We start from the raw sequence: 13,650 nt of genomic DNA on the forward strand, positions 1-13,650 counted from the left end.
GCACAGCACAGTGCTTCAGTCACACATGTACATACATATATTCTTTTTCATTATAGGCTATTACAAGATATTGAATAGAGTTCCCTGTGCTGTACAGTAGGACCTTGCTGTTTATCTATTTTATACATAGTAGTTTGTATCTGCTAATCTCCAACTCCCAATTTATCCCTTCCCACCCCCTTCCCTCCCTGGTAACCATGTTTGTTCTCTATCTGTGAGTCTGTTTCTGTTTTGTAAATAAGTTCATTTATGTCTTTTTTTTTTTAGATTCCACATATAAGTGATATATTTCTCTCTTTTTCTGGCTTACTTCACTTAGAATGATGATCTCCAGGTCCTTCCATGTAGCTGCAAATGTCATGATTTCATTCCTTTTCATGGCTGAGTAGTATTTCATTGTGTAAATACACCACAACTTCTTTATCCAGCCATCTGTTGGTGGACATTTAGGCTGCTTCCATGTCTTGGCTGTTGTAAATAGTGCTGCTGTGAACATTGGGGTGCAGGTGTCTTTTCAAATTAGAGTTCCCTCTGAGGATATATGCCCAGGAGTGGGATTGCTGGATCATAGGGTAAGTCTATTTTTAGTGTTTTGAGGAATCTCCATACTGTTTTCCACAGTGGCTGCACCAAACTGCATTCCCACCAGCAGTGTGGGAGGGCTCCCTTTTCTCCACAGCCTCTCCAGCATTTATCATTTGTGGACTAGAAAAAGGAATTTAGTTAGATTACACCACCAGCTAGATTACAGGGGTTTGGAGCTCATGAATGAGAAGAGGAAAGCCCTTACCTAAACTTTAAACAATCAAAAAACTCAGATAAGTGGACATCTAAGTGTTATTCTGTAAATACTATTTAAGGAAAGGAAGGGAGGAAGGAAATGAACATATGTTAAAATTTTACTGTGTAGCAGAAACCGGTCTGGCTGCTCATTTAATTCTTAGGACCACGCTACAGGGCAGGGGTCATTACCTCATTTTACAGATGAGAAACAGCAACCTCGTTACACAGGGGCAAACCAGTCGTCCACACTATGGAGAATGCTTCAGTTACTGAACATAACCAAGTAAGTAGCTGATACGTACAGCTGACCAATGACGAATATACAGTCAATGAGCAATAAAACTATCTGTAGTTAAATCTGCCTCTGTATAGCTGCACTGTAATTATATAAGATACAGATTTATGTGAGGCTTAAGTAAGTAATTATGTGTCTAATTGCATTCGCTGTAAACAGAGTTGTGAGAGACATTAAAGATCATCTGAAGAGAAAGAAAAATACAATGTGATACCACTTATATATAGAATCTGAAAAAAAAAAAAGACACAAATGAACTTATTTACAAAACAGAAACAGACTCACAGACGTAGAAAACAAATTTAAGGTTACCAGGGTGAGAAAAGGGGGTGGGAAGAGATAAATTGGGAGTTGGAGATTTGCAGATACAACGACTGTATATAAAATAGATAAACAACAAGGTCCTACTGTGCAGCACAGGGAACTATATTCAATACCTTGTAATAACGTTTAATGAAAAAGAATATGAAAACAAATAAATGTATGTACGTGCATAACTGGGACACTGTGCTGTGCACCAGAAATTGACACACAACATTGTAAACTGACTGTACTTCAATTTAAAAAAGAAAAAAAAAAAGATAATCTGGTCCAACTTGTTGTTTTCACATCCACCCTACAGACATGACCGAGTGTCCCCCGCGTGTCACCTATTTCCGGTCGTGCCAGAGTGAGACCCTCTGAGAAACCTCATGGGCACCTGACACCATCGTGTGTTGGGAGGATGGGGAACAGCCCCCCAAATAAATTGGTGCAACCCCCTCTGAAAAGCACTTTTCATCGCCTGGATGACAACCTGCTCACCAGGCAGGGTACAGGGGCTTGTAAAAGTCCAGCTCCGGGAAGTGCCCGAATTCGCCCAGGGACACAGGGACACAGAACGTGGCCATCCGTGTGAAGGCGGACGCTGGCGCCGTGCGGATGCGTGAGGGACGTCAGCGACGTGGGGAGTTCCTCTGCTGAGCAGAACTGAGCGAAAGACATCGTTGGGGTCGAGAGGTTCTTGTCTTGTCACAGGAAGAATTCAGAGACAAGACACGAGGTTAAAAAAGCAAAGCAAGGATTTATTAAGGGATAGACAGTACGGTGTCAAGGAGAGAGCGGGCAGACTCAGGTGGGTAGCTGCCCCGTGTTTCCTTAGCAAGCGCGTGATGTGAGTGTAAAAATGAATGGGCAGAATATTGATTGGTGGGGAGGGGTTTGGGGTCATCTTCCTGATCTCCATCCCAGCCCCACCTTCCCAGGTGGGGAGGGGGGATTTTTCATCCTTATTTAGTCTTGGTTGGGAAGTTGGATGAGGTCATAATGAGCAAAAGGTGACATTTGGACGGAGGTTATAACGATCGAAAGTTGCATTCGGATGGTGGGGATTCCTGCCCTGTCCCACCCTTCTGCCTCCAGGACACTTATCAACCCAGAAGGTAAGGATTTTTTAAAATCAATCCAGAGGGTCCTGTTTTTTCTTGGTCTGTCCCAGGAGCCCTGTTGTCCACAAGATGTATGGTTTTCTGCCGTTTGCCTGTGTCCCCCTTTCTCTGCTCATCTCTAGCTACCTGCCTGCTCTCACAGACCCAGGGACGCATGTATGTACGTGGGACCCCCGTTCCCTCCCACATGGGCAGAAATAAGCAAACTGGACTGTGAGGGAGACATATTTAGATGGTGAACTACAAAGGAAGAGAACGGGGGTGCCCACATCAGGATGGTGGTTCCCCAGTGAGGCCGGGGTGGGGGCACCGGGAAGATGGTCTCAGCGGCCTCCTGCCACGGGCCAGGCGTCACGCAAGGACTGGTCAGTGCTCTGTGTGAGTGCCGTGTTTCACAACAACGCACTAAGGCCGCCTTGCTCGGGTACACGCGAGCTCGATGGCAGATGTCACACACTGACGTCCACACACGTGCCCGTATTCAGCGTTTGCTCGCGGATGTACGTACTAGTACAAGTGATCTTGCGCTTTGTGTCCCCTGATTTCGGTCCTTAGTGAAGTTTCCACCGTGAACAACTGACATCACAGTGAACCGAGACGTTCCCGCTGAAACTGAAGGAAGGGGGAGGGCCTGCTTAGCACGCACGAGGCCCTGGGTTCCATCCCCGGTCCCTCCGTCACGTGAATAAATAAATAAACCTGATTACCTCTCTCCCCAGAGATGGGATAAAGCAAAAACAGTTTAAAAAAAATTTTTTTAAATGAGTAATAAAAACAAAGGGAAGGTGGCCTGCCCTGGACTTGCCAGCTGGTTGCGGCTCAGGCTTGGCTGTCGGGGGGCAGGGAGGTGGGGGCAGTGCGGCATTCCAGGGGACGGTTTATGGCTTTGCCGGGACTAATAAAATGTGTGAGCGACTTGCTCCAGGCCCGGGCCCGGGACGCGCCTCTGTGGCTGGGGTTGCGGGGAAGACCCCTGGGTTCTGACAGCCAGGTGAGCCCAGCGCAGGACAGAGCCCCTCTGTGCGCTCGCCTGCCACGCACTGGCAGGCCCCACGTCTCTCTCCCCTTTTCTGGCTGTCTGGAATCCCTTCGGGGTGGTGCCTGGGCCTAAACACAGCCTCCTCCCAGCCCGAAAGCCCTGTGACTCCTTTTCTGCTGGGAGGGAGGGCGATGGTGTGGGCAGGGCACCCGCCCCCAGGGCCACGTCAGGCTCTTCCCAGCACAGAGTGGGTGGCAGCACCTCAAAGCCCTGCCCAGCTTACCTGCTCCTTGAACTCCCCAGCCCAGAGAACTTGGCAATGGCCCTGGCTCTGCGTGAAGGGCTCTGGGATCACGGGGAGGGGGAGCATTCAGACTAGCAAGGGGTCCCAGCCCCTGAAACAGGCCACCTGCAGGAGACATCTGCCCCTTTCCTGCCACCGAGGGCTGGTCCTAGATGGTGAGGTCAGGGAACAGGACAACAGACCCCACCTGTCCTCCGTGATGCACACACATTTCTTTCTTTCTTGGTTTTTTTTTGGGGGGAAGGGTGGGTAATCAGATTTATTTTTAATGGAAGTACTGGGGATCGAACCCAGGACCTCGTGCGTGCTAAGCACACGCTCCATCACTGAGCTGTACCCTCCCCACACACGCATTTCCAAGAGCAAGGCCGGAGACCAAGCTGCTGCCTCTGGTAGCCTTCTGGTTCGGTTTGGTTCGATTCTGAAGCACGTTGAGTTTTTTTTCAGCAGTCATTTCTCCAACCATCCCAGTAACGAGCTTCGTAAAATGGCCAGTTAGGCACGGACTTCGTAGCGGAGGCCACCAGCTAAAACGTGCCGGGCCGCGGTCTCTCTTAAACCCTCGTCCTCGCGCGTCCACCGTCCAAGAGAAACAAATCAAGGTATCTTTTCCAGACCAGGATTTATTTTCATAAATTAAGCACAAAATGTTGAGATCATTGCATTCTTCGGCCGAAGTCTGTTGACTTTCGGCGTGCTTTGAATAGTTTTGGAAGTTGACTCTTGCATCAAAGCGATTTTTTCCCCCTCTCTGAAAAATACAGAGGAATAAGGAGATGGGGCTGTGAATGTGAGTGACGGCCAGCTTCAGCCCGGAGACCCTCTCGGAGGCAGGACCGAGCGCAGGCGGAGGGGCCGGCGGAGGGGCCGTGGCGGGAACCCGGCTGAACTGAAGCCAGGAAGCTGTTACTCACTCCCAAGGTGTGGTTCCAAACCGGGTGAGACTAACATTTATAATTCTCCTAGAAGAACGAGGGAACAAAACTGAACCCAAGTTAAATGCACGGATTTCAAGGGAACCTGTCTCCCGCGTCGTTTAACCCGGGGACACAGGTGTGTGGTCTCTGACCTGCTGGCACTGGCCGGCAACACATCTTAGACTGTTAAGATGCTTTAACTCAGAAAGTCTCCAGTGTCAGCCTGCGGAGAGGGGGGAGCTTTGCATTCAAATGAGTCTCAGTCCTTCTTTCCCCAGTTTGGATCAGGCGTGGGTGGAGCCGGAGGAAGGCACCTTTCTTCCCTGGAATCAGACCCTGTATCCGTCTGCTCGGGTCACGACAACAAGCCAGCACTGACGCTGACTCCTCACCGTTCTGGAGGCTGGACGCCCACGATCGAGGTGCCGGGAGGTTAGTTCCTGGTGAGAACCCTGTTCCTGGTGTCCTCTCCTGGCAAGGGTGGGGACGGGGGAGGGAGAGAGGGGGAGAGAGAGCGCTGGTGTCTCTTCCTCTTCTTCAAAGGGCGCTAACCCCATCAGGGCCCCCCCATGACCTCATCACACTCAGGGTCGGGCTTCAACCTATGAACCTGGGGGACACAGGCATTCCGTCCGTGACAGACCTAAGCACCTGGCCCCTCAAGGCTCCACTCTTGTTATTAACCTGAGTTTTTAAAAACAAGCATCCAAGCTGGTGTGGGGGGTGAGGGTGGGAGAAGAGGGGAGGCCCGGGGCTGGGGCAGGGGGAGGCTCATCCCACTACGGATTTCATAGGCCCCCGGAGACACGTGGTCCCTAAGCATCGTGTGCCATTTCCTCAACACCAGCTTGTCCCAGCGGGGCCAGCAGGGGCTGCCATCATAGGTCCCCAGTGGTGCACGTAACGCGGACTGCTTCCCCAGACGGTCCTTGCCGACGACCCCCGTCATCCTGACTCGAATCCCGGCAACCAGCCGTCGCCACCGCCTCCTCGCTCGAGGGCAGAGCCGGGCCAGAGTCCACGCCAGGCACCGGCAGCAGAAGTGCCCTCCCATGACAGCCCAGGTCAGCCCAGGTGGGGACGCAAAAGGCGTCCCGGCAGTGGGACCGACTGTCACAACCTACATTGTATCTCTAGCTTGCGCTCTGCAGCACGGAGAAAGCTCTTCAAACCAGTGCCGGCTGCAAGTCTCAGGTCACTCAGCCTCACCGATAAACCAGGGGTCCCGGGAGCCACGTGCACCGTGCTCCTTCCCTGTCCCACATGCAATGCTGTCCGCGGGTCCCCGGCCCAGCCCCAAGTGCACGGCCTCTCTCAGCCTCCCGCGTCTATCCACCCTGTGCTGATACAAAGGAGCCTGGGACCCCATCCTGGGAGACTCCGGCCCATCCACCGCTGCCTGGAGCGGTGTGTCCCCCAGCACCGGGTCGCCACCTTCCTCTCTACCTGCCTCCCAGACCTCGCCCATTCCTCCACCATGGTCCCTGCCCGTTTGCCTCTGGAACCCTGTCCCTTCCCTGCTAGACCCACACCCCCAGCCTCCGGTATGCAGAAGGCGCTCAGGCCCTTAAGAAGCCTGGCGAGGAGAGCGCGTGCCTGGGCCCCACTTTCCAGATGAGGGAGCACAGGGCTGAAGCCCAAATTTCTTGCCAGTACCCCCCTCAAAGGATGTCCCCCTTACAGGACAACAGGAAAACTCAAAACTTATAGTCAAGACAGTTAAAAAAAATTAACCCCCACGCCATCCCGGCCTCACAGCTGACACGCTGGGGTGGTAACTTTCCAGACACCTGCGGCAGCTTGAAATTTGCATGTCACTAAGAGGAAGCATCAAACTCAGGCTAAGAATGAAGTGAGCAGCGAGACAGAAAGTAGGGAACCGGAAGCTGGAGGCCAGCTGGGCCCTGCAGGTGGGCCTGAGGGACGGGGCCTGAGGGACGGGGCCTGAGGGACGGGGCCTGAGGGCCGGGCTGCAACCCCACCGCTGACACAAGCATGCAGGGACCCTCTGCTTTTGCATATTCTGAAAATGCACCCAGTCTGTTTCAGGGTGGGGGAGAGGGAAAAAAAAAGTTGGGAATGTTAGCAGCTAAAATATGATGGAGACTATTACCGAGTCCACGTTTATTCTGCTCCCCTCACGACAGGCCACCAATTGGGCCTGAGGTGTTGGGACAGGAATGGCAACTTTATCCGGAAAGCCAGCAGACCGAGAAGATGGGGGACTAACGTCCTGGAGAACCATCTTCCCCGAGTCAGAATTCAGGCTCCTTTTATGCTAAAAGGGGAGGGGGTGTGGTTGGCTGGTGCAAACTTCTTGCTGCAGGAATCCTTTGCTCTTGCCCCTGTCCCCATGGGTCAGGTCATGGTGCCCCTGCAAACCTCCCACAAGGCAAGTGTTAGTCTCTGTTCCGCAACTTTTTATCTCTGTATGTACGGAAAACTGTTACACCCTTAAAGGCCAGAGCCTTGAGGATGGGCTCTCCTGTGTGTTTCAGGCTCGAGGCAACGTTCTTTTACAAAAGGTGCAGAACCAGCGCGACTGAGCCCAGGAAACAGAGCCCAGGGTCAGAGCCAAAGAAGCAAGACTTCCTTGTACATAAGTCTCTGCTCGTGTTTTTTTTTTTTTTTTTAATCGCTTTTGTCAAGTTCTGCAGGAGGCTAATTATTCTGTCAGATTTAAAGCTCTGGATGCCTGCCAGTTCCATGTTGCTTTTCAGAAATACAAAGTCGATTTTCTCTCCCCTTAGGGATGTCTGACGACTAAGATGAGCATCCAGTCTTTAAAAAGTCATTGTTAAAAATCCAGGAGGGATAAAGAAGAAAGCTGGTGGCCCCTCTCATTCGCTTCTTTCTGCATCCCAGAGAGGAGGCCCGCCCCGCCTGCCTCTGCTCTGTGTGATGCATTCATGTGACCAAGCACAGGAAGGGCCCATCCAACTCAAGGCCGTCTGACCGTCCCGGGACCTCATCTTCACGACGGCGCGGCTCCTGGACCTGGTGAGTCTTCACGTGCATGAATTCTCTGTCCACAGCGCAACTGCTCCAAAGCGTTCAGTGTTTCTTGTTGGTAGGATCTCATTCAGGTTCCAGGGAGCTTTCCCCCGACGTGCCACACAGTTCAGGTTCGATGACATTGGTGTCTGTATCCATCGCTGTTAATTCACGTACCGCCTCTCTCCTCCCTCTGTGGGGAGTTCTCCTGGGGGAACAGAGCTGCTCGGGCAGCGAACCCGCCTGGCACACGGGCATCACCCAGGCCGAGCCTCCGGGAGTCTGCAGAGTAGACGGGAGACAATGCCTTGTGATGCCGAGAATCACCTGTCGTCTGAGCCCCTGCTGAGTTCCTGTTCCCTTTGTGCAACTTGTTCTCTGAACAAACAGCACAGCTCTGAGCCCTGTCCTCCCCAGGCTGGTGGGAACCCCATCCTGCCCCCCGGGAGGTCCCACCTCCCCTCTGGCTTTACTACAGCTCTGGGATTTCTTTCAAACCTCCACGGATAGACAACCACACCGAAAAGGGCACAGAAAACCCTACTGAATTATCCCAGAGTGGACACACCCGTGTAACAGCCTCCCAGGCCCAGAGACAGCGACAGCGGTCCAGGAGGCCAGACACCCGCCCACCTCGGGCTCACCCTCCCTCCCTCCCTGTCGGCACAGATAACACCGTCCTGGCATCACACCGCCTCCCGGGGCCTCCTTCCTCCGTTGTTGCGGTCAGGTACCCTGTCTTCCTGCGCCTGCCAAGCCCAGGAGCTGATGGCGGGGCTGAGGCCAGCAGCTCACAGCCCACACAGACCCCACACCCCGAGCCCCGAGGCTGGCTTTGCCCAGGGATCCTGGTGGCATGCGGTGCCCGGTGACACAGCCTGCTGCAGGTGTCAGGGGGTCGGCCTTCGAGGGGCACACGGCTCCCGATTCTTCCGCAGGCAAAGGTGCCTGGCCGCCTCTGACTCCTGCACACTCTGTGAGGGCGGGCCGGGCCTCCAGGACCCTCGGCAGGCCTAGAATTTCACCGACGTCCTGTAATTTTCAGTCCCTGCGTCTATTTTCAGGCCCTGGCTGCAGAACACGGAGACGCGAATGCTCCACCGCGTTGTGATTGTAGCCCTGACGGCTGCAGCAAAAGACGGGGACGGCGGGGCGGCCAGCCCCGTAGACAACAAGGGTGTCCGTATTCCATACCGTGCAATGGCCTCTAGAGACAAAGCGTGTGAACAGGGATGTACGTGTGCGATAAACTGCGTCCCTGTGCTGTGCACCAGAAGCGAACACAGCACTGGAAGAAGGAAGCTGCGGTCTTTTCAAACATGAATGTGAAAGGAATGGCAGAGATAACTTTAAAAACATACTCAGCGTACGTGTCATCTCATAGAAATGAGCTGACCTGTCCCCTGGGATTTTGATAGACTCACTTTTTAATAATTCAAATGCAGTGATTTTGCCCCAAAAGCTGTAGCTCTCATTCAGCGCTGCGCTAATTCCTCCTGCGAGACGAGGTGACTTACAGGCAGTTCATCCAGAACCCCAGGCTCGCCGTAAGTACCAGCTCAGGACTCCAGGCTGAGCAGGACGCGGGGACTGGCTCTCTGCTCCCTCCTGAAGCTCTGGGCCCCCGAACGATGGCGCTCACACCCGGGGACCCTCCCCCCGCCTCCAGGTGAGGCGGGCACCACGCAGGTGGGTCCTGGGGGTGGTGGAGGGGACACACCCGGGAAGGGAAGATGCCTGGAGCCCGTGGACTGGGGGTGACGGGAGGTGTGCATGTGGAACGTTCTAGAGCCCCCGGGGGTGGGGGGGGCGGCTGCATAAAATAAGAACGTCACCGGGGAATGAGCAGGCTGTGTCCGGGTGGGTGGTGGCCTGCAGGGGCTCAGGGAATCACCAGGTCCAGTCTCCGGGCACCTGGCGTGGAGACGGCCGTGGGGCTGAAGCCGGCCGGCGGTAAGAGGGAGGGACTGGGTCACCAGGGCCAGGCACGCACACTATTCCTCTGACGACGCCCGTTTGTTCTCGCCCAGGTCAGCCTGGCCTGGAACTGGGCTCGCGTTTACGTGAGACCGCAAACCCGAGCCGCCCCAAAGGGCTTAGGGCTCCCAGGGTGACCCCGGGAAGCCTCAGGTTCACCGAAGACACACAGAAAAAGGAGCTCCACGTTTCACTCTGAGTCTCATTTCCATCGTCTTAAAGTTGAGCGACGAGGCAGAGGACGAGGGAAACAGCGAGAAGCTGTGTGTTCCAGGGAAAGAGGTCAGTATTCCTGCAGTGCTTTTAAAGCCTGAAATCTCCCGGAGCCTCCGAAGGGTCTCGCTGGGGCCGACAGCGTACATTTGTCCGAAATACCTTCGATGACTTACGATTTGTTTTTGCAGCGTTCCTGTGACTCAGGCCTTCGGTCCATAATTCACGCGGGATCATTCTGAGGTTTTGTGTGGAGGGGATTACATCAGGACAGGAGGTCTTCTGAGAGGAGCTGTAAACATCCAGACGTGACTTCCTGGAGCCCGGTGGCCTTGGGGATTTTGGGGGGGGGGTGCTGGTGAGGGCTCGCAGGGGTCATCTGTGTGCGCCCGTGGTCAGTCACGTAGGCCTGGCAGGAAACCCAGAGTGTGTGCTGCGGGGTGGCCGGCCTGGCCCAGTGACCACGGACAGCGCCTCTCTGACCTCAGTTCTGCTCTGTGCAGGCGGGTTAACTCCACGCCCCGCTCACGTCCCAGGGTTTTGAGAGGGTCTCGGTGAGACGGGTGCCCGCATGAGCACCTGGCAAGGAGGGTGTGAGCCTCAGTGATGATTGTGGGGTGAAGGTGAGGCAGCTGACGGAGGGGTCTGCACCGATGGGGGGGCCTGCACTCCTTCCCATGGGAACAGGGCGACAGTCTGGCAGTGCAGTGCCCCTGGCACCCACGCCCCTGGATAAGGGTCCCTGCCCAGGAGCAGGGCCGGGGGACAGTGGATACAGGGGCCCCCAGGCGGCTGACGGGGGCCTCAGCTGTCATGTCAGCTCAGTTTGGAAACATTGGAGAGGGAGCTGGGGTCTGGGCTCCAGGGGGGCCGGGCCGAGCTCCCGCCCTCAGGGGCCCCCACCCCCTGGAGGCGAGGGAAAGGCACCCAGTGCTCTGGTGTTCCAAGGCCATGCTGTTGTCTGTCCCTCCTCCGGGAGGGATCCGAGCCGGGACGTGAACCTGGTCCCCACCCGCCTTCCAAGGTCATTTAGGCTCAGACACAGCCCCCTCCTCCGCAAAGCGTGACCCTCTCGCGATGAAGCCCGTCCAGCAAAACCAGAGAGAGGGGCTGTCCGTGAAGTTAGGAACTGACCACCCCCCCAAGCCCCCACCCCGAGAGGGGGATGCGGGGCCCCAGCCACCCGCACAGCTACTGAGGGTCCACCCCAACCAGGCTTCGCAGCGGGAGTTCGGAGCGGATGCTCCCGCAGGTGGACAAGGAAATCACGATGTGGAGGCAAGGCTGCTCTGCTGGTGGAGAAATGCCTCGCTGTCCTGGCCTGACAAACACTGGGCCCCACAAGGTCTGAGGAGACAGCAGAGACCACGAGCACGGTCCCTTCCTTAGAGGTGCCGACATCCGGCCGTCCAGTCACCCAGAGGGACGCAGCATAAATACAGGATTCCTGCTTAAAATGTGTAGGTTGTCGAGCGTCCTTGGAGTGACCGGTGAGTTTCCACTTCTCACCACGGGTGAACCCAAGGATTTTAAAGCCACTGATGGGTCTGGTCCAGAGAAATCTTTTCTCCGACACTGAAATTGTTCCATCATTCATCACTGGAAGCCCCTTCAGGTTGGGTTGTCCACCTCTCGACCCGCCCCGGCAGCCTCCGAGAGCCTCCACTCCGCAGGGAGCCTCGGACGGTCCGGACTCCACTCAAGCCGGGGCGGAGCCATCGCCTCAGACTCCCGGTGCCGTCTGATGGGGAATCAAGAGTTCAAGGGCACAGGCGGGGTGAAGCCCAGCCCCCGCGCAAACCCACCCGCCCAGCATTGACACCAGCAACTCTAAAGTCCTTAGACTCTGAAGTCACCCCGGGGAACCACTTAAAAATGCCCCTCCTGGGCCCCACTCTCAGCAGCTCTAATTCAGAAGGTCCAGGGTGGAAGCCGGAAGCTGTGTCCTGACCCTGCCCTCAGTGACTCTCAGGGACGGTCACTCGCGGTTGGCTCCGGAGAGCGCAGGGAGCTACGTTCCATTTCTTGTAATAAACTACAATGGAAAAGAAACTGAGAATGGATGTGTAAATATCTGTGTGTGTGCGTAAGACGAATCGCTTTGCTGTACACCTGAAACTAACCGTATAGATCAGCTACACTTCAATTAAAAAAGTAAAATTTAAATCAATTTTAGAAGTTAGCTCCAGCGGGGGCCTGTGGAAGGTTTTCTTTTTGACCTTCCAGAGAAGCAGAAACCCGCAAGTTTACCCACGGTCACCAGAGAGGTCATCTGGGGCCAGAACCTTGAGTTGCATTTTAGGAAGTTTTCTCTCTCCCGAAATATTTTTCTTTTTTTTCTTTTCAGTTTTCCTGGGGGCGGAGAGAGAGGTGAATCATTGACTGCTTTCTTTCAAAACGCAACGTGCTCCTCGTCTCAAACCACCCCGAATGTATCGATGAACTGGGTGGCCGTGTCAGATGGAGACATGACTGCAACCTTCTCAACAATAACAAGGGAGAAGCCTGGGAGAGAAAACCCATCCATCTCGTGTGGTGGGGTCTGACGAAAAGTCTCTCTGAGACGTCGAACCCACACATCCGCCTTGGGTGGAGCGAGGAACGCGGAACCGAGGGCCCCCCAGCGTGTCTGAGACTTTCCCATCACTCCGGTCCCCGTGGGCCTGCCTGGGAAATTATGCACTTGTAGTCATTTCTGTTCTCAGTGTTTTGGGTTTGTTTTTTTGGCTGTTTCATAATCCAAAACCAGACCAGCTCCTCTCCCTTGTCAGAAGATGAGTGCAGGGCCGGCTGGGACCCTCTAATTACGAAACCTCAGTGGAATGACTGAGATTTTAGGGACTAAAATAGGCCAGCGTTGGAAGACAAACGGAACAGGATGTCCCCTCCCAGCCCGTGAACCGGCCTCCTGGGCCCGCACCCCCCTGGCTGCAGGGAAACTCTCAAAGACGGTAAGACAAGGACCGTTCTTCAGGGTTTTTTGGTCATGAAGCACTGAAGACAGAATTTCTCAAAAATCAAAGGCAGCCTCTGCAATGAAGGCTCTTTTGGGAAATGAAGACAGTTTTGGGGTCTGGGCTGTGAGTCTGTTCAGAGCAGGGATGAGAGTTGGCTCTCCTCCGTGTCTGTCTTGCCTGCTTTGGGGGCCGGCCTTGCACAGCGAACGTCACAGCACGTGCTCAGTAAATGCTGACGTTACCAAGCAAATGATCCATCGCTCCGTTCAGGGTGAAACTGATGGCTGAAGCGAGTCAGGACCCTCCCAGCAACAATAGGGACCCTCACAGAACCTGAGTCCCTTTCCAGCACTGGGTTTGCTTCCAACAATGCCTTAACCCCACGTTTCCGGATTCCTCTGGGTAATGAAGACCATTGAGACCAGGCACTCCCCTGGCGAGGTGGCAGCAAAGCCCCCGAAGCAAGGCCCTGGGGCAGGAAGCAGCAGGCTGGACCGGCCCTGCCCTCTCCTCTCCTGACCCCAGAGAGTGCAGCCCCGGGTCGCGGAAGAGGGGCAGGAAAGGCAACCACTCGCTGTGTCCCCTGGCGCTGGTACCAACTCCTTTGGATTTCCCACGAGCTCAGCTGGGCCCGAGGGAGACTCTGTTTTAATGTTTGCCCAAGTCACAGCCACCATTTGGCCAGCCCGCCCCAGAGACAGACCGCGGTGCATTGCTGGCGGCTCCACACGCTGTGGGTGGCTCCGGATCACGTGGCTGAGGACACAGGCCAGTGGCCAAGCAGAGGGGAGGCGGCGTGGGGTC

General features: G+C 54.9%; 1 long non-coding RNA gene across 2 annotated transcripts; it reads left to right on the forward strand.

The window, feature by feature from the left end:
• Window positions 1–4,585: 4,585 nt before the first annotated feature.
• Window positions 4,586–10,234, forward strand: LOC116150655 (uncharacterized). Of its 2 annotated transcripts, XR_010379128.1 has the most exons (8): window positions 4,586–4,726; window positions 4,984–5,137; window positions 5,553–5,769; window positions 6,492–6,615; window positions 7,204–7,300; window positions 7,456–7,705; window positions 8,764–9,958; window positions 10,081–10,234. It is a non-coding gene; the product is annotated as an uncharacterized LOC116150655 (long non-coding RNA). The 2 variants fall into 2 exon arrangements; XR_010379129.1 differs by lacking the exon at window positions 7,204–7,300.
• The last annotated feature ends 3,416 nt before the right edge of the window (window positions 10,235–13,650 follow it).

The sequence above is a fragment of the Camelus dromedarius genome, chromosome 35 (assembly GCF_036321535.1).
Source record: "Camelus dromedarius isolate mCamDro1 chromosome 35, mCamDro1.pat, whole genome shotgun sequence".
In the NCBI taxonomy this organism is placed as follows: Eukaryota; Metazoa; Chordata; class Mammalia; order Artiodactyla; family Camelidae; genus Camelus; species Camelus dromedarius.